Source organism: Haliotis cracherodii, unplaced genomic scaffold (assembly GCF_022045235.1).
Source record: "Haliotis cracherodii isolate W230 unplaced genomic scaffold, xgHalCrac1.p SCAF_16, whole genome shotgun sequence".
Classification (NCBI taxonomy): Eukaryota; Metazoa; Mollusca; class Gastropoda; order Lepetellida; family Haliotidae; genus Haliotis; species Haliotis cracherodii.
Window position 1 is genome coordinate 16164616 of NW_027266271.1, and position 18924 is coordinate 16183539.

General features: G+C 39.2%; 1 protein-coding gene across 2 annotated transcripts in view; it reads right to left on the minus strand.

Annotated features, from left to right (window-relative positions):
• LOC139463416 (tripartite motif-containing protein 2-like) overlaps positions 1-18924 on the minus strand; it is a 74537-nt gene that overhangs the window by 15531 nt on the left and 40082 nt on the right. Inside the window, exon 1 of one of the 2 annotated variants that reach the window (XM_071244674.1) lies at positions 15559-15644. The exons of the other annotated variant lie outside the window; for it this stretch is intronic. The gene's annotated coding sequence lies outside the window, so the exon portion shown is untranslated. Of the gene's footprint in view, positions 1-15558; positions 15645-18924 lie in introns of those variants that run through there. 2 annotated transcript variants of the gene reach the window in all.

The window sequence follows — 18924 nt, forward strand, 5'->3', positions numbered from 1 at the left end:
TTTGGGAACATGCCGATGGCAAGTTTAACATAACTCGGAGGAACAATAAAAAATCGGCAAGTAATTGTCATTCGCATGTATCTGCTCCCTTAAAGCTAAGATAAGCTTATCTACATTCCCTTCACAGACACTGCACTGCTCGGGGAACTTTACTTGTTTAGTAAGAGATCTGACTTTAGGGGAGAAAGATGGTGGAGGATGTTTTTTTTTCTGGTTAACCCTCTGGAACTGTGATTGGTTTCATTTTACGAGGAAAGTTGGAATTCAGAATTAGCTTGATGTAGTAAATACGCCTTTTTCCAACTGACGCTGTTTAGTGCTGGAAATAGATTGAATACCCCGTGGATAATATAGATTTTTGGACATAATTTCAAACGTTTACGTCAATTTGGACACATGTACAGGAACTGCATTTTTAGTCGTGGCGTCTTCCTGCTATAAACACCACAGCATCGCGATATTTGACAGCTAGTTGGCGATTAAAAGTATCAGGTAACGAGTTGCAATTCAGTACCTCGTGGGCGACCCTGTGATCTGAAATAAATCATCTCAGTATCGGTCCTCATGATTTCTAATATTCCATTTGCAAGCGTTGGTGAAACACTTTATGTAATTCAATATCAGCAGACGTCTGTGGTGCAATGTGATGGCGGCACAAAGTTTGAACGTGTTCACACTTCAACACAATTCAGACGAGGTGAAGTGCGGTTAAAGGGATTTAACGTCGCAAAATTATTGCACCTATATAGCTACGTGCATGCAGGTGTATGAGGCTGCTTGCATCATGCCGCGGGATACCCCACTGAGACCCAGTATACTGACTCCGAGCCGACCAGACCTTGTTTTACCCCTTAATGCCGAGCGCCAGGCAGGGAAAAGACAAGTACTCTCTTTCAACGTCTTTTGGTTTTATGCAGTCGGTGATAGAACCACCGAACTTCCGCTCTATCCACTAGATAACGGAGGCAGTCAATTCCGACGAGAAGTACAGTAGGAAAAACGCTCGTTAGCGTCTCACCATGCTATGGTTTAGTTGAGCTTTAGTACTACTACGAGTGATCACAATCCGTCGAACTTATAACGGTAAAAGAATCTCACTGGCATTGGCATTCCTAAGAGAATTTTTTTTATGTATTCAATGTCAATAACTACATCAGTAATTTGATGTAATGTCCCATATATTCGACAGATATATAATATATATCAGTGCTCACGAACGGCGAGTCTGTGAGTTTCACCAGTTAACAAGTATTATCGTCGAATCTGATCGTACTGGGTGAGGAAATCCGAAAGGGAGTGCAGCAAGCATGGTAAAACGAGCACGGATAGAATACAAACAGACCATGAAACACAAACGGAGCGAAAAGCGGATACTTTTTATTGAAGTTTATTAAACTGAGTAAAGACCAAAAATGATTGTAAGTTTGAAATTCATATGGATGTATTATTCCTATGATTTGGATGAGTTTGACTTTTGTTCTCCATCGACCATGGAGTTATATTTGGTCCCAAACAGAAATCCTAATCATCCAAGTACCAAAGTGTAATGTAAAAGTGTGAAAGGCCTATAAGGTGATCGCAAGCTTAAAATTCATATACATGTATTATTCCAATGATTTTTATTACTTGAGTTTTTACCTTCATCGTCCCGGAGTTATTTTGGCCCTGAAACAGAAATCCTAATCATGCAAGTGCCAAAATGTAACGCATTGGGACTCTCAGTTTCAGACGCTGCCACCGGGGTTAACAATGCCCTTTGATCACATTCAAGCCCTTCTTAAAACTGTGCTGGATTTACACAACTTGACGTCAAAAACCTCACTTATCGTGTTGAAATTTGTGTGAAATCGTTAATTTTTCAAAGCGGACTCGCACAGACGTTTAACGTATGACCCAGCAATGAGATGGATGGTACGAGAGCGTCTATCATAATTAACTATTTTTTTCAGATGGAATTCTGCAGCACACGTTGACATAATGGTAGCAAGGAATTCAAATGCTGCTCTCGTTGTACTAAAGTTTTTGGCTTATCCCAGACGCGTACTTGATAAGGTTTGATTGAATAAAACAACATATCCCGTTTTTGTACGTTTCTTTAGCTCATTCGTTATACCAGTTCAGGCAGAAATCCGAATTCACGTTTCACGAGGGAAAAATAAAGTTTAATAATTGAATTGGCTCCCAGTCTGAATTCGTTGCAATGACTTGAATTCTTCATTGATCAATATTTGAGAACTGAAATATTGATGAACGATTTCGACTGAACTGCATGTCAGATGGTGCCAATCAGAATCTCCAAATTCTGAACATGGTTTTAAAACATGATAGGTCGAACCAATTCTGCTCTAAATGGACAACCGTGAAAAAGCCCAGAGTCATTAATTAGTCCTCTGGTCCCGAAGGAACGAACTTCTTAGATACCAGAACATGCGGTAATTGACGTAGTGTGTTATACAGAAGCATGGCAGCAGCTAGAGTGTCTTCGGCAAGTCTTTCATGAGGAGATGTAGGATTTTGAAAAAAACACATCCCCACTCGCTGAAGGAGAAACTTATGGCTGCTTGTCATAAGTTATTATATATTGACATAACACCACATTCCTCGTCCCCAGAATATGCATAAATATAGGGAATTGCAATGATTGCAGTTAACGAACAGATCATTCAATGGTCTGGTATTTTGTTGAAGAAAGATTATTCTACTTAACAAGATCACATTTTTCTTTGCATTAGCTGCAGCGTTTCTACAGCTACACAATATTGATTTTATTAACAGATGAAAGGGACGGCTATTCATAAAAAAACTATTAATCCAGTTGGACTTAACCATGTATGATATGCTAATTGTGTATGTGGCTGATTAGTTACCTGTGTTTAAAAAGAATGGAGCAGTCCTTCTCAGCTGACTTCAATAAACTAGAGGAAAGATGTTAACGGAAGTTTTCTCATTTGATATTTGAACCATTCCATTTTCATCGGCTCATAACACTTAATCAATGTTTGAAGCGCAAGACATAAAAATTGTTAAGGTATTGAAGTTTGGTTATGAAACGGGCTCATACCAGAAAATCGGAAAATGGCATTAAGATACAAATAGAATATTTCAATGTTAATAACTGAAAGGTAACTGATGTACGTAATTTGTGTACGCCATTGAGTGTGATGGGCCGTTCAATCCACAGTGTGTGTGTGTGTGTGTGTGTGTGTGTGTGTGTGTGTGTGTGTGTGTGTGTGTGTGTGTGTGTGTGTGTGTGTGTGTGTGTGTGTGTGTGTGTGTGTGTTTGTGTTAGAGTGCGCGCATGTGTCTGTAAGGGGGGGGACGTCTCAGGACCATTTTGTCATTTCTAGCTTAAGTTTCAAGGAAATAAAACAGAAACAATGCGTTTTAATTACATTTTAAAATGATGGTTTAAAAAAAGATACATTTGTCGATTCATTATGTTTTACGGCAGCTTCAAAAATCAACTTTTATTTTAAATTATTTCCCAAATCATAAGAAATCTCACTAAAAGCAGATTCTATTTACGATTCCGACTATATCATAAGAATGCGTTTATGACTTACGATCGAATATTGCGCAAAACTCGTATCAGTTGTAACTGATATGTTGTGTGTGTTTGTTTTGTACATAAAAGAAGAATCTCTTTCAAGCTATGTAAGTTCTTTCATGTTTTGATCAGTACACACGCGCTAAAAGTCATTACAACAGCAGCTAACTTGAACGTCTTTTATAATGGTGACACATTCAGCAAAACTGCAACTAGTCACTTAATAGGGCAAGGTTTACAATATCATTACACAGCCGAGAAGCATGGTTCAAGAGAATCATCAGTTAAAGACTGGATCAAGAGTGGAGTCCTTGTCTTGACATTTACTCCGCATAATGGTGGTAACGACCCCTACAGACCCAGTTTTCAGTATTTCAAGGGTTATTAACGCGGTCTGCGTGTTGAGCAGTATGACCTTATCAGGCGCATAATCCATGGTATCTTGTACATCGTAATATCAATATTACAGCACTTTAGAACTAGCGATTCAATTGTCCTGCAACAGTAAGGATGTCCACTCAGTATTAGTGGATATGGACCACGACTGATATGACTGAACGTTATTACTGTTACCACGTCCCTTTCACTTAGCTTGTGGAATACAATAAGGACCTTTGGCAACGTGAGCTATACACCAACTGGTGTATCAATGGTCAAAGCCTTTGCAAATTGTTTAAAAGCCCAAACATGGTTACATTAATGGTACGATGTCATGGGGATATGTAGGCGAGAAACATAAAGCGATTTCTTTCAGGCTTCCATAATTAAGATTGAAATAATAGCCATGCATCACATAAAGCATTGTTTTGTTGTTTTCTCGTTGTAGCGCCGCGTGACAGCTTCAAGGCAGAATGCAAGCAGAATATCACGATCGCGTTACGCGACTACGTAGCTGGGATGTCTTACATGGAATACGAAGCTGTGTTGTTCAAAACAAAATATGTAGCTGTGTTGCCCAACAAGGAATATGTAGCTGTATTGTCCAACAAGGAATATATAGCTCTACTGTCCAACAAGGAATATGTAGCTGAGGTCCAATAGGAAATATGTAGCTGTGTTGTCCAACAGGGAATATATATATATATAGCTATGTTACCAGAAGGGAATATAGAGCTATGTTGTCCAACATGGAATATATAGCCATGTTTGTTCAACAGAGAATATGTAGCTGTGTTGTCGAACATGAAATATGTAATGTATTGTACAACACGGAATATGAAGCTGTGTTGTTCAGCAGGGAAAATGTAGCTATGTTGTCCAGAAGGGAAGTCGTAGCTGTGTTTGTCCAACAGGGAATATGTCGCTGTATTGTCCAACACGGAATATGAAGCTGTATTGTCCAACACGGAATATGAAGCTGTGTTGTGTGGCAGAAAATATGTAGCTGTGTTGTCCAACAGGGATATGTAGCTGTATTGTCTAACAGGGAATATGAAGCTGCGTTGTGCAGCAGGGAATATGAAGCTGTGTTGTTCTGCAGGGAATATGTGCCTGTGCTGCTCAGCATGGAATATGTAGCTGATGTCTAACAGGGTAATATGTAGCTGTGTTGCCCAACAGGGAATATGAAGCTGTATTGTCCAACACGGAATATGAAGCTGTATTGTCCAACACGGAATATGAAGCTGTGTTATTCAGCAGGGAATATGTAGCTGTGTTGTTCAACGGGGAATATGTGGCTGCATTGTCTAACATGGAATATGTTGCTGTATTGTCCAACACGGAAAATGTGGCTGTGTTGCTCAGCAGGGAATATGTCGATGTATTGTCCGACAGGGAATATGTAGCTGTGTTGTTCAACGGGGAATATGTGGCTGCATTGTCTAACATGGAATATGTTGCTGTATTGTCCAACACGGAATATGTGGCTGTGTTGCTCAGCAGGGAATATGTCGATGTATTGTCCGACAGGGAATATGTAGCTGTATTGGCCAACACGGAATATGAAGCTGTATTGTCCAACACGGAATATGAAGCTGTGTTGTCCAACACGGAATATGAAGCTGTGTTGTTTAGCAGGGAATATGTAGCTGTATTGTCCAACAGGGGATATGTAGCCGTATTGTCCAAGGGGGAATATGAAGCTGTGTTGTTCAGCAGGGAATATGAAGCTATGTTGTTCTGCAGGGAATATGAAGCTGTGTTGCTCAGCAGGGAATATGTAGCTGTTTTGTTCAAAACGGAATATGAAGCTGTATTGTCCAACACGGAATATGGAGCTGTGTTGCTCAGCAGGGAATATGTAGTTGTGTTGTCCGACAAGGACAACGTGGAATACAAAGGTGCGTTGTCCAACAGAGAATGCGTAGCTATGTTGTCCATCAGGATATAAGTAGGTGGGTTGTCTAACAGGGAATATGTAGCTGATGTCTAACAGGGAACATGTAGCTGATGTCCATCAGGGAATATGTGGCTGTTTTGTTCAGCAGGAAATATGAAGTTGTATTGTTCAGCAGGGCATATATAGCCGTGCTGTCCAACAGTGAATACATAACGGTGTTGTCCAACAAGGAATATATAGCTGGGTCATCAAACAGGCAACATAGAGCAGATAAGGAAACACATTAACATGAATACGCCTTATGGAATACGTAGCTAATAATACGAGGTGCGTAATACGTAGAATTCATTATGTTACAGCTGATAATGACTGGGAATTTAAAATAGGTAATACCAGTGGGGAATAGTTAGTAGGGAAATCAATATATAACGGAATACGTAGCCAGGACGGGGTAGCAAGGAATATATAAGACAAAATACGAAGTAAGAAGTATATAGCAGTGAATATTTTGGGCAGAATAGACAGTTGGGAATATGTAGCAGGGACTATATAGGACAGATCACGAAGCAGCAAAATATTATGGTTTTACGCAGCTTTTCACACAATTCAAACACTATCACGAGGGGGAGACCAGAAATGAGTTTCACACATTGTACCCTTGTGGGGAATCGAACTTGAGCCTCGGTGTGACGAGTGAACGTTTTAACCACTGGGCTACCCAACCGGCCAGGAAGAAAAATCAGGCAATATCTAGACCAGGATACGCAGTGGGGAATATGTAGCATATGTAGAATATGTAGAGTATATAGCACAGAATACGCAGCAGGACACAAATCATCATATGTATGAAATGCTAACGTGTCTAGTTTACTCCTGACCAGAAGCTCCTGACAGAAACTTTCTAGACTTTGCAGGAAAACCTCCAGCCATTTCCAAGCATCTGTCACAACCAACGCTTTGGTCTTATTGCCCCGGCTTGTAAGTAGAACTAACGAAGGGACACCGACACACTATCTGCAGCTGTAATCTGCATTATGTCCTTACAGTGATCGTTTTGACTGCGGTGAAGGTGCTACAGTGCCAGTAAAATGTGATCCTCATGTACACTGTCTCCAAATATGTTTCTCGTTAAACTCAGCTCCTCGACATTTACGTAAGGTACAATTTAAGCCTCTTTTCCAGGCGATAGGCAGTATACTACTAAATTAATGTCGGATTTTCCGGTTGGAATGACAGTCACTCGCTAAAACGTGTTTTCCTTGAAAATTACCCGTGCCGAGTCAATTAAGGTCGAAAGCCTCTGTTGCCTTTGCTATCCCGTAAAGCAGGGCTTGTATGGCAATTTGCAGCTACGGTAACGAGAGTAAGGGCGTAAAGTAGGATTGAAATAGAGATTTGACGGTGTTGAAACGATGGGAGAGACTTGTTGAAGAAGGACTATTGTTTTTATGGAGACCAACACTGATTAGGAATTTGTCATTATCCATGTACAGTCATTAACCTTTGTGTAAAACAGTAATCGGATTCAGGTCACGACGAAGTGGGTTGGCGGAGGATAGTTTTTTAGTGTCCAGGGGCTGGAAGATAGAGCGGTCAGGATCCTGTCACAGATTTCCCTGTGGAGGAAACCTGAAGCCGTGTTCCGACATGACATAACATATGGTTCCAGAGTTTTAACTTTAAATAATAAAATGATACACGCTACCATGATGGACATCAAAACTGTCATAGAAACCAACAGAAAGATTGACAGTTGTAAAATTTAAATCAAAATTGATCTTGCCAATTTGTTACCCCATGAAGACAAATCTTGGCGTCTAGGTAGCAGTATTCACGCCAATACAGATATTTATTTCATTTCAAGACATATCTTGGTAGTTGTATTCTCAACAAGACATATCGTAATAAATGGATTCCCGCCGCCAAGACATATCTTGACAATTGATTTCATATAAGAACACATGTTAGTTAGTGGGCAGTTGGTAGTAGAAGTTCTCATCATTCACGTCAAGACTCATGCTAACGGTTGGATTAAAATCAAGATGCATCTTGGCATTTGAAATTCAATACACACCATGATACATCTTGACATTTTGATCACACCAAAACAAATTTTCATAGTTGAATTTAGGAGATCTTGCTTTTGGTATCCACATTTCATATATTTTGAGCATGTATATTTTGAGCTCAAGCATGTCCTTCTTACGAAGATTTCAAAGAGCGTAAACAAAACGACCATTGCTCAAACGCTGTTTGATCAGGGTTACAACATTCAATGACTTAGCAAAACTTTCAAAAATGTTTTATTGTATATACGTGGAGGACATTTCCAAATCTGACGCATCAGTGACAACATATGTCCGATGCAATTGCGTATTTTGACGTGAAGAATATTCTCAAGTGTTTTTTTTCAGGGTAAACACTTGACTTGCCTTTGCATGTGTTTGCGATGGGTGCCTCCGGTTGGGTAGGATCTGGTATCATCAATATGTATTCTTTCAATTCTATCCCTGTCTTTAACTGTCAAGATGATTCTTCTTGTGAATCCTGCTTCAACATGTGTCTTTGCGTATATAATAGCGACAAAACCCTTTCTATAATCATAAGAAATCTTCACTAAAAGCAGAGTCGGTTCCAACTATATCATGACTATGACTGTGTTTATGAATCACTATCATTTATAAATAGATACGTATCAAGATGCAAGTCAATACCAACGTTACTGCGTAAATACGATCTCGCTATATCAATCAAGCCATTTTGTTTGTGTCAATTATCATGTATACATCTTTAGCCACAGATCGGCTTTCGGGCGCCAATAAAATGGTTTTAACGAAAGCAAAGCTGGTTTGCACAATTCGGTTTGGAAATCGATCACAATAAACAAGTCGGTGTAGAGTTGGTACATACTGCTGACATAGTACCAAAAACAAGCTCGTAACTTACAAAACAAGAAGTAATGTGTTTGGGGCAAAGTCGAAATTTGATCAGACACGGACACCTGATTCATGGCCAAATTTAGGCCATTGACATCTCTGAAGGGAGGCTACAGAAAACGGTGATGTCAAGATTAAAGATATCTGGTTAATGGGAAGAATTTAAACAACATTGTTCAACTGAATGAGGTTTACAGTAAATTGTTTTTGACAAGAAGGAATAATCCGATTTGATTCGATGATTGATTTGTCCAGGATTAGATCAGCCTGGCCTTGCTTTCTTGCCAATAGTAGAATAATGTTATCCTCCTGGGTATAAGAACAGTATTTCTGTGTTTTCTGTCAGTATTGTTCAATTATAGACTACATTTCCCAATCATTAAAGAAATATCATTACATCATTGCAGATTCTATTAGAAAGTTGTATATATTTAGTATATTTAGTTAATTCAAGATGACAGCATTATTGGAAACTCGCACGATGCTCTTCTTTTACAAATCTGTTCCTTCATTACATGATCGCTTTTTTACGAGTGGTATTGATGTTAATATAGAAAGTCAACACCAGAGAATAACCAATTTCGATTATCTGACAAAACAGATTCCATGTAAGGCAAAATAGCAGTAAAATATATATGAATGGATCACTGAAAATCAGTGATGACACCATGTGTTCGCGAAAGGGTAAGCATCTCCTGCCCTGCCGGTAGCACACCGCCACTCACAAAAACAGTACGTATAAAACACACACGCATAAAACAGTTTGCTTGTTTGTTGCATTGCTGCAATGCGGCGGAAGCGTGTAAACAAACCAAAAAATCAAACGATTTGCAGGCAATCCAGACTGAGTGACACAACAGCGCATATATTTATTTGTTACTGCTGCTTATAAGTAAAAAAACGTTTAGGAAATATGTTCATTTTGCAACACAGTGGCGGCAGTTTTAATACCTCGGTACGAAATCAGACCCTGCTTTGGTGTCATTTCAAAGCTACATCTTAATATATTTGAAAGTTGGTTAGTGTACCCTTAAAAAGATTATTCCTTGCCCCTTTAATGTCTTTTAAACACACCACACATAGACTCCATTATCGTAATGCGTTTGGCGGCAGCGGATCACATCTACTTAGTCTTTTGAAACACATAAAACAAAGTACTCATTTCAAACGAGACATATTTAATGACAGTCTCCGTGGTCTATATCCTTTCCTATAACAAATGCACTGGCAACGTCAATGGACTCGATAGCTATTGACTTCAGCGCTGAGATCTATTCTATTTGTGTACGCAATGAGTCATCCAGCATCTTCTTTGTGTATTTCAAAACAACAAAAGTATTATTCATGAGGCGATTATAGGTGGAATTCCTCTGGTAACACGGTGTGCTGCATCTCTGGATGCGTTAGGAACGTCTCCACTGCTTACACACTATCTATTATGAAGGTGCTGCCAGCGTGTTCTCAATACAAGAAATGCGTGCCTGGCGAGGATTAAATTTGAACGACGACTGTATGATGAAGATAATAACAATAGGAGCCAGATGTAGCTTTTTGTCTTCGGGTTCTTTGTCTTCTTTGCTTAAAGGCATCAGCATAATGCTGCAGAGTATGCGACATATGGCAATCCGAAAACCTACACACAAAAACGAAAAACTAGTTATTCTCAAAACGTTAACAGGATAAAAATACTTACAGCCCTTAGGCTTCAATATTCCTATCTAATGTGTCATTTCTGAAATATTCTCTAATGCATGGTTATTTTGGGATGATGGGTGATTAATATGTTAGCACTGTATATATGGCTGCATATCGAAATGTTTCCTTGAGGTCGGTGTCATTTTGAAAGAAGGATCAGATCATGATCTGCTTTTTGTGGGAAGACAACCTGAAGTGATGCTTTGATCTGTGAAACACAAGAGAAAGCAGTCAATTCCAACGCATATTTGAAATGAAAGGCATAAGACATAGCTAACTAGTGGAAGGTTGGAAAGTTATCAGAAATGGATGGGGGCAGCAAGGCCCAAGATACAAGACACATCCAACTTGAAGTCTGGAAAAATCTGACATAAATGAGGAGTGCAAGGCCTAAATTAAAGACACAAGACATAGCTAACTGGAAGTTTAGAAAGTTATCAGAAATGGAAGGGGTGAGCAAGGCCCAAAGGCACAAGACATAGCTAACTGAAAGTTTAGAAAGTTATCAGGAATGGAAGGGAATATCAAGGCCCAATATACAAGACACATCCAACTTGAAGTCTGGAAAACTATCTGACATAAATGAGGAGTGCAAGGCCTAAAGACACAAGACATAGCTGACTGGACGTTTAGAAAGTTATCAGAAATGGAAGGGAACAGCAAATCCCAAAGACACAAGAAATATCTTATTGGAAGTCTACAAAGTCATCAAAAATGGATTAGGACATCGAGGCCTAAAACCGCAAGACATATCTGACTGGAAGTTTGGAAAATTATCAGAAATGAACGGGAACAGAAAGACTCTGTCAGAAAAGCAAACAGTGAGCAAAGCTCTTGGTCAAGGAAACACAGGTTTATGGAATACAATTGAGGCTTTATGAACATGTGATCTCTTCTCCGGCACATCTTATTCTGTGTATCAAGAACCTTGAAAGACACTTCCCACGATCAATATTCAATTAGAAATATTCCTTCTATAAACGGACAATAGCTCCAGATACTTGCTGTAAGGAAATTTGACATGTATTCGATATTCTTTTGTACTTGCTAGACCGCATGCTTATGAAGTATTCAGGTGATGTAAGTTGTGTGGGTAATAGTTGGATGATGGTATTGACATATCGATCTGGACGAGAGTTCACGAGATGCTGACTCTATCCCTTGATACCAGAACAATTATAATACGAAACAATTATAGTCAGTGTTTGAAATACGGTCCTTGCAAGTGATTCCAGTGTAATTTAAAAGGTCGTGGCGTTAACGATGATAGTTTTTCCAGTGCATTAATAAAATATGGTCGGTGCGTCAAGTTCGTCAAGTGCAATAAAAGGTCGTGACATTTCCGTCTGACGATGACAGTCATTCAGTTTACATATTAAATACAAACTCGGTTTTACGTTGAAAGTGATTCAAGTATGCGTATTAAAATTGACCTGTTAGTTTCACATTGTTTGTGATTCAGAACAGATTATTTAACATTGACAGTGATTCCAGTGTATGTACACACCATTGGCATTGACTCCAGCACATTTATAACGAAATTAATATAACAAATATAGTATATACTTTTAGCATTGACAATATTTATGTTACAATCACAATACAAGAAAAGTGGCAAAACCCCTTCGAGGATCATCAGAAATATCTGCTAAACGCAAAGTCCATTGTACGATTCTGATTATATCATGAAAATGTGTATGGACATCACTATTAAATAGTGATGGTACCAGGTGTTTGCGAAAAAGAAAACATCTATACACGCTTTCAATGCGTGTTCGACACTATTTGTTATTTCTGCGTGAATTAAAAACAACACTGAAACAAGGCTGGCAATTATGTTTAGAACATTTAGCGCTATGTTTTACAGAAACGAGGTCTTGATATTCAGCGAAAAGGTAAGCGTATCCTGCCCAACAGGCAAGCAGTGACTTATAAATTATCCTGCCATCTAACCACCACCACCACCAACCTAAACAAAACAAAACGAAACAAAAACAACAAACAAGACACACAAAAAGGAAAAAAAACAACAAAAAAAAGTACCAACAATACAAACAAAACAAAAACTTTTTCAGAAAATGTTAAACGATAGATCGCTTATAACTATTAATCTGGTTCCAAAAAATACTAAATGCTTGAATTTAGTTAGACCTTTGACCTTGCCCTGCTGTGCACCCCGACGTCCATCCCGGAATCTTTCACAGCCTATAGTGGAGGCAAATATTGACGGTGTCTCTGTCTAGCTGTCACGTAGTCCAGCACCAATGTGCGTCAATACACTGCGTCACGCAAAATGATGAAGATCTACCTTGCATCAATGGCCGTCTGTGTTTTACCAAGCCTCACCATTCGACAGTACACCACGTCAAGCAAAATGTTGAAGGTCCACCTGCATCAATGGCCGTCTGTCGGTTACCAAACCTCACCATTCGACGGTACACTACGTCAAGCAAAACGTTGAAGATCTACCTTGCATCAATGGCCGTCTGTAATTTACCAAGTCTCACCATTCGACAGTACACCACGTCAAGCAAAATGTTGAAGGTCTACCTTGCATCATTGGCCGTCTGTAGGTTACCAAACCTCACCATTCGACAGTACACTACGTCAAGCAAAACGTTGAAGATCTACCTTGCATCAAAGGCCGTCTGTGTTTTACCAAGCCTCACCATTCCTCAGTACACCACGTCAAGCAAAATGTTGAAGGTCCACCTGCATCAATGGCCGTCTGTAAGTTACCAAACCTCACCATTCGACAGCAGACTACGTCAAGCAAAACGTTGAAGATCTACCTTGCACCAATGGCTGTCTGTAGTTTACCAAGTCTCACCATTCGACAGTACACCACGTCAAGCAAAATGTTGAAGGTGTACCTTGCATCAATGGCCGTCTGTAGGTTACCAAGTCTCACCATTCGACAGTACACTACGTCAAGCAAAATGTTGAAGATCTACCTTGCATCAATGTCCGTCTGTAGGTTACCAAACCTCACCATTCGCCATGTACACACCATGTAACATATTCCTTTCAGGACCTGTTTCAAAATCCGATGTATTATCCAGTGTGCACAACAAAAAGATTACACGAATATAAATCTGTACTGGTAAAGATTAATACACTGCGGTAGTGACATGACCATTTTCAGGATTAATCATGCAACGGCGCATTGGCAAACAATTAAAGAACTAGCCACCGACATATAGCAAGCCGACAGTCCAATAGGTACGTCTATTACAAACAGTTCACTGAAATAATTGTAACAATACAACCATGGAAATGAAGATATGTATCGCAGCTTGGGGAAATTACCAGAAATTCGTTGACAGTACCCAGGGGTATGATCAAGATATTAGCTTTGCTCTTTCCCGAGGTTTCGGGACTCATTCCCACGCTTATCAAATGAAGAGTGACTTTTCTGTACGTATGATCGAGTAGGATATATTAAACTTGTCACTGACTTTCAATGTATACAACAGTCATCATTTGTCACCGATAATATTCATTGTAGTCACCACCGCGCATCTCTCGCATTTGGAATCATGTGTGATATGTAAGGAATGCCAACATTACCATTTTTCAACTGCAAATATTCAATGATGATTTACTCAAATATAAAACGTCAACGCCAGAGAATAACCAGTCTTGATGTTCCGCCGAAACTGATTCCCTTGGGCATAAAATGCAAAACAGTGGTACAAGAATGATGTGAATTAATCACTGAAAATCATTGATGACACCAGGTGTTCACCAAAAGGCCCATGCTATATCCTTAACATGAATATGCTAGTCTTGATAAAAGTTTTTTTCTGTCCAATCCATGTCAATATTCATACTCTAAGGCACTGTACTCGAAATAAGATGGAAGACATTATCCAGTTGTATCGACATGGTTTATATATATTCAAATCACTAATATATTAAAACTTATAAAAGTATTGCAAGTTTGTTGTGCTCATAACGTCATTGACTCTTTTGAATGACGTGCATACATTCATGCTCAACTATGCAAAAGAGCAGATATTCCATTAGTAAAATTTTGAGTGAAAGATTTGGATTTGACGCCCCTTTGAGCAGTATTTCAGTTATATCCCCGAGTGTCAGTTTGATGTGGGATGATGTACTCGCATCAAAGTGATGCCGGTCTTAGACCCTTTGGTGGCACCAAGAGCACGGTCATGCAGCGGACCTTCCTGCAAACATAATCAGGGGAACCAATCCACGATCATTGCATCATTGAATGTGAATTGGTCCAGGCTGAGGGTTAACGTGAATAATGTGGGAGGAAACGGTACTACTATTTACAACATTGCGGTTTGGTGCATTCTTCAAATCCTATACAGAAAATACATCTATTATTCATATTTATTTTCATTACTCATTCTATCTTCAACAGATGCCAGATATTATTTATATCAACATGTTATAGAACTGGTGTGGATGAGGTGAAGTAAAATGGGATTTAACGTTGCGTTTAAGGTTATTGCACTTGTGTAGCGATTTGTGTGCGCGTGTGTGCGTGCCTGCGTGTGACCGAGTGTTATAGTCCTGATTAATACCGGTTTTGCAGTGCTAGTCCACTGATATGCCTGCCATACCGCAGTTTAATACAAACACAATATATTGACTCCGAGACGACCAATCCTTGCTTTATCCCCTTAATGTCGAACGCCAGGCAAGGAAACAACAAGTGCCTTATTATCATCTCTTGGTATGACACGGCCGGGGATCGAACCACGAACCTCCAGCCTTCCAGACAGAAGCACTATCCACTTTACCACAGAGGCGGTCTTAGTGTAGATGACTCTGTATGAATAAGCAATACTTTCATAAATATGTTTACGAACAGGGATCGAAAATCCTAAAATGGTATTCAAAGATCGTACTCACATGAGAATCAAACCCAACAATCAAAATGATAAGTGAACGCTGTGCCCATTAGGCTAACATCGACCTCCTTAAGAAAACACAGTTAAATAAAAACTGAAACACAAATTAGAATCAATCTCTTGTTCACGTTGAATTCATTACATACTATCACGAAGACAAAGCCATCTACATGATCAAACCTTTCACTAAATACACGTTGATAAAATACTCACCACGCAGAACACATAGAAACGGGAAGATGTACATTCCATGGTTATGTGTAAATGATTTGTGCCTTGTATCGACTGAAACTCACTTCACCCACCGCTGATAGTTAACACTGACTACAGCCTGTTTGATTCATTGAGAGTTGCAGCCTGTTGGAAATCAATGGACGATGTCCCACGGGATAGGCTGGGCTGCCTGTGGTAGTAGGACCGTCATTTATTAGTCACTGTGTGCAGATAGTAGTGGTTGGAATTAAGGTTCATGACAGATTAGTGATTTAGTCAGCGTGCAGGCATGTGATATACCAGGTTATGTGGTTACACACGTAGCGTGTAAATAACAGCGACAAAACCCTTTCCGGAATCCAAGAACACGCTGATGAATCTTACATGCGCATAAAACTACATTGGTAGGCTGACTGAGTTAGACTGAGACACGTGTGTATCATATGTGTCAACATACTGACGCGGCAGTGGACAGTTGTCTTTATATTAGTTCATTACCAGAGAAGATAAACCTTCTGAGTCATCAATATCCGAGTAGTGTCTACGCTCCTCTCGTCGGTGACGTCGCTGTGAAGTCCGTGACGTCTCTCCTATTCTCACTGTGATGTTGATTCCAGTTTTCAGTTTGCTCCATATATGGCTTTAACTGTGTATATGAAATGGCGCCATTAATCTATGCCTAACATGATTTGGAATGGAATAATTTCCATCCATACTTTGACGTATTTTGGTAACGTCAGTGATAAACATCTAACATGAAAGTTACAGTTCAGAGTAATTCGATTTAAGTATTAAGACTCGCAGAGTGGCTTGTGATTCAGCCAAGTGGTTATTGCCATGGGTTAGAGTCCGACTATTTATATCAGTCAACATGTCAGGACAGGCGTACCCTTTTCGTGAACACCTGGTGTCATCACAGATTATCAGTCATCCATTATAACTTTCACCGCCATTTTGCCTTTTACGCCCAGTGGGATTTGTTTCGTCAGATAATCGAGGTGGAACAATATGTTAAACACGCACACATTTCCATCATTCAAAATATTTGTACATCTCAATGTACACATATTGATTTTAGCACCGAATGAATAATTTTTGACAATAACAATTTCGCTGTTGTGATAAGTCTGTTTGTAATGTAATTGTCATAAGTTCACAATGAAATGGAGATAAGTTTGCTTCTTTAATTCCTTTATGCTCTTCTGAATGAAAAGACATTTTTATATCTAAGGAACCATCAAACGTTACTTCAGAACAAGGATATCTTCTATCATCAATTAAGAGCAGCGCTGCAGGCGCTAGTTACACATAAAATGCCTGATAAGTTGCAACCATAATGCATCATTCAGAGATAAGAGCTGCAATCAATGGGGTTATTTTGAAAGCTGCATTGAGTGGGGACGTGATTTCCTCCCAACGATGGCATTACACGTTCTTAAAGAAAAAGAAGATTTAAAGGAAACTGTCTAAGAAACCTTCTCCATACGCATTTTGGAGGATGCTGGAAGCTGCTAATCGATGCGAGGACGGAGGGAGTTATGATCGGATATGATAATGGTTGAATAATAGTTTGCACAACAGTTAGCGCTGGGCTTATGCAGAGGGCATATTTTAATCCGCATTGCTTGAATGTGTGATATCATTGTGCGCTGGGCTTCGTTTACAAAGACTTGTGCAGATATTTTTTAAGATCAAAGAAATGGTTTTGTTGGTTTTATTTATAAGACTGGGTTGAGTTTCATTCCTGAGCGTACATATTTCCGGCGTAGTTGAAAGCTTTATTTTATCTCATTTTGAAGACACCTATTTTCCTATTATAAGGCTTATTTGTAAAAGTATTCTTCATGGAACCATGATATCAAAATATATTTATTTAGGTTAATCGTACCATTTTCGCGAACACCTCCTGTCAACACTGATTCTCAGTGATCCATTCATAATTTGTTCACCGCTGTATGTGTGGATCTGTTTCTTGCATCCCAAAGACGTTGACGCAGCCATGGTCACAAGACGAAAGCCAAATGATATCATTCATTTGGAAAATTTGGTGCATCTCCTTCTGGAAACCACGGGTGACTGCCCGAGTAAGAACAAGACTATACCCCTTGTCATTGAAAGAAATTAAACGACTCCAGCTGATGTGTGCGCCTATAAACAGTATAAACCCACAGTATCGACTGGAGAGTATAGCCTTGATATTGCCTTGAAACGTTTGCACAAACTAGAAACAGACTCTGCTAAATCAGACAAAGACTGTCATGTTCTTGAACTTGAAATTTGCCAAACAAGGGAATTTAATTGATGCCTCAATTTTCAGTAACATTCTCATACAAAAATCAGTTTCCCAAAATGTGCCACAATATTTCAAATTTAAGAAACCACCAACAATTCCATTTTCCCATACGAACACCACCTTTGCATCCAGGTAGTTCAGTTGTTCGAACGTGTTGCAGAATGTTGAATGATGTAAATTCAACTACTTGTGGCTGTCAAGACACATGATATTGCTACAAACCTGCAGGTCATATAATCACAGCTGTCTTCTCTGTTGTAACAACCTTTGTCACCTATTCCGATATGTACAAAGATATCGCGAGTAACCTCCTTCCAGCTTTAAAATCATTATAGATGTTGTCAAACGTTATACTAATAAATGGGCCAACAGAGAAGAGGAACCTGTTGAATGCCTGAGTGGGTGAGGCAGTGCCTTGTCGAATGGACAAACTGAAAATGAGGAATCAAAATTGGAATAAACCCATTCTGTCCGAGCCAGCTGTAATCTGAAGTCTGTTGTAGGAAGTAGTTGTTCCTACCGACAAAGGACTCAAATAACATAACCATTATATGAAAGCAACAACACATAAATTGTTAGATCATAGAACTTGGTACAAGTGACACATCAAATAATGCCACATATGATGCAAGTATGTTAACGGGGGAAAAAATCTGCTCAAACAGTGCATCAAAAGGTTAATTTTTTGGCTGGACTAAAACCTGTAGGCATGCCCATTCCCCTTTAGTACTTGATTCCAAAATTCCATAAAAGTCCTCACGAAGAGAGATATATTGCTGGGTCAAGCGAATATTCCCTTAAATCCCCGTCTCACAGATTAACCATAAACATTATACAATCGAGGAAGGACTTTCTGTATATTCACATAATGTTTTTGAGACAAGTGGAATAAATACATTGTGGATTTTCAAAACGTCAAAGGATTTACTTGACGTTTTATAATCTCAGAAAAGAACCACGTTCAATTCCGACAACACATTTGATTTTTCAACTTTGTACACGACTATCCCACATGACAAGCATAAGGAAAAACTGCATTCTTTCATCAATTGGGCTTTTGTTACAAAACGTGG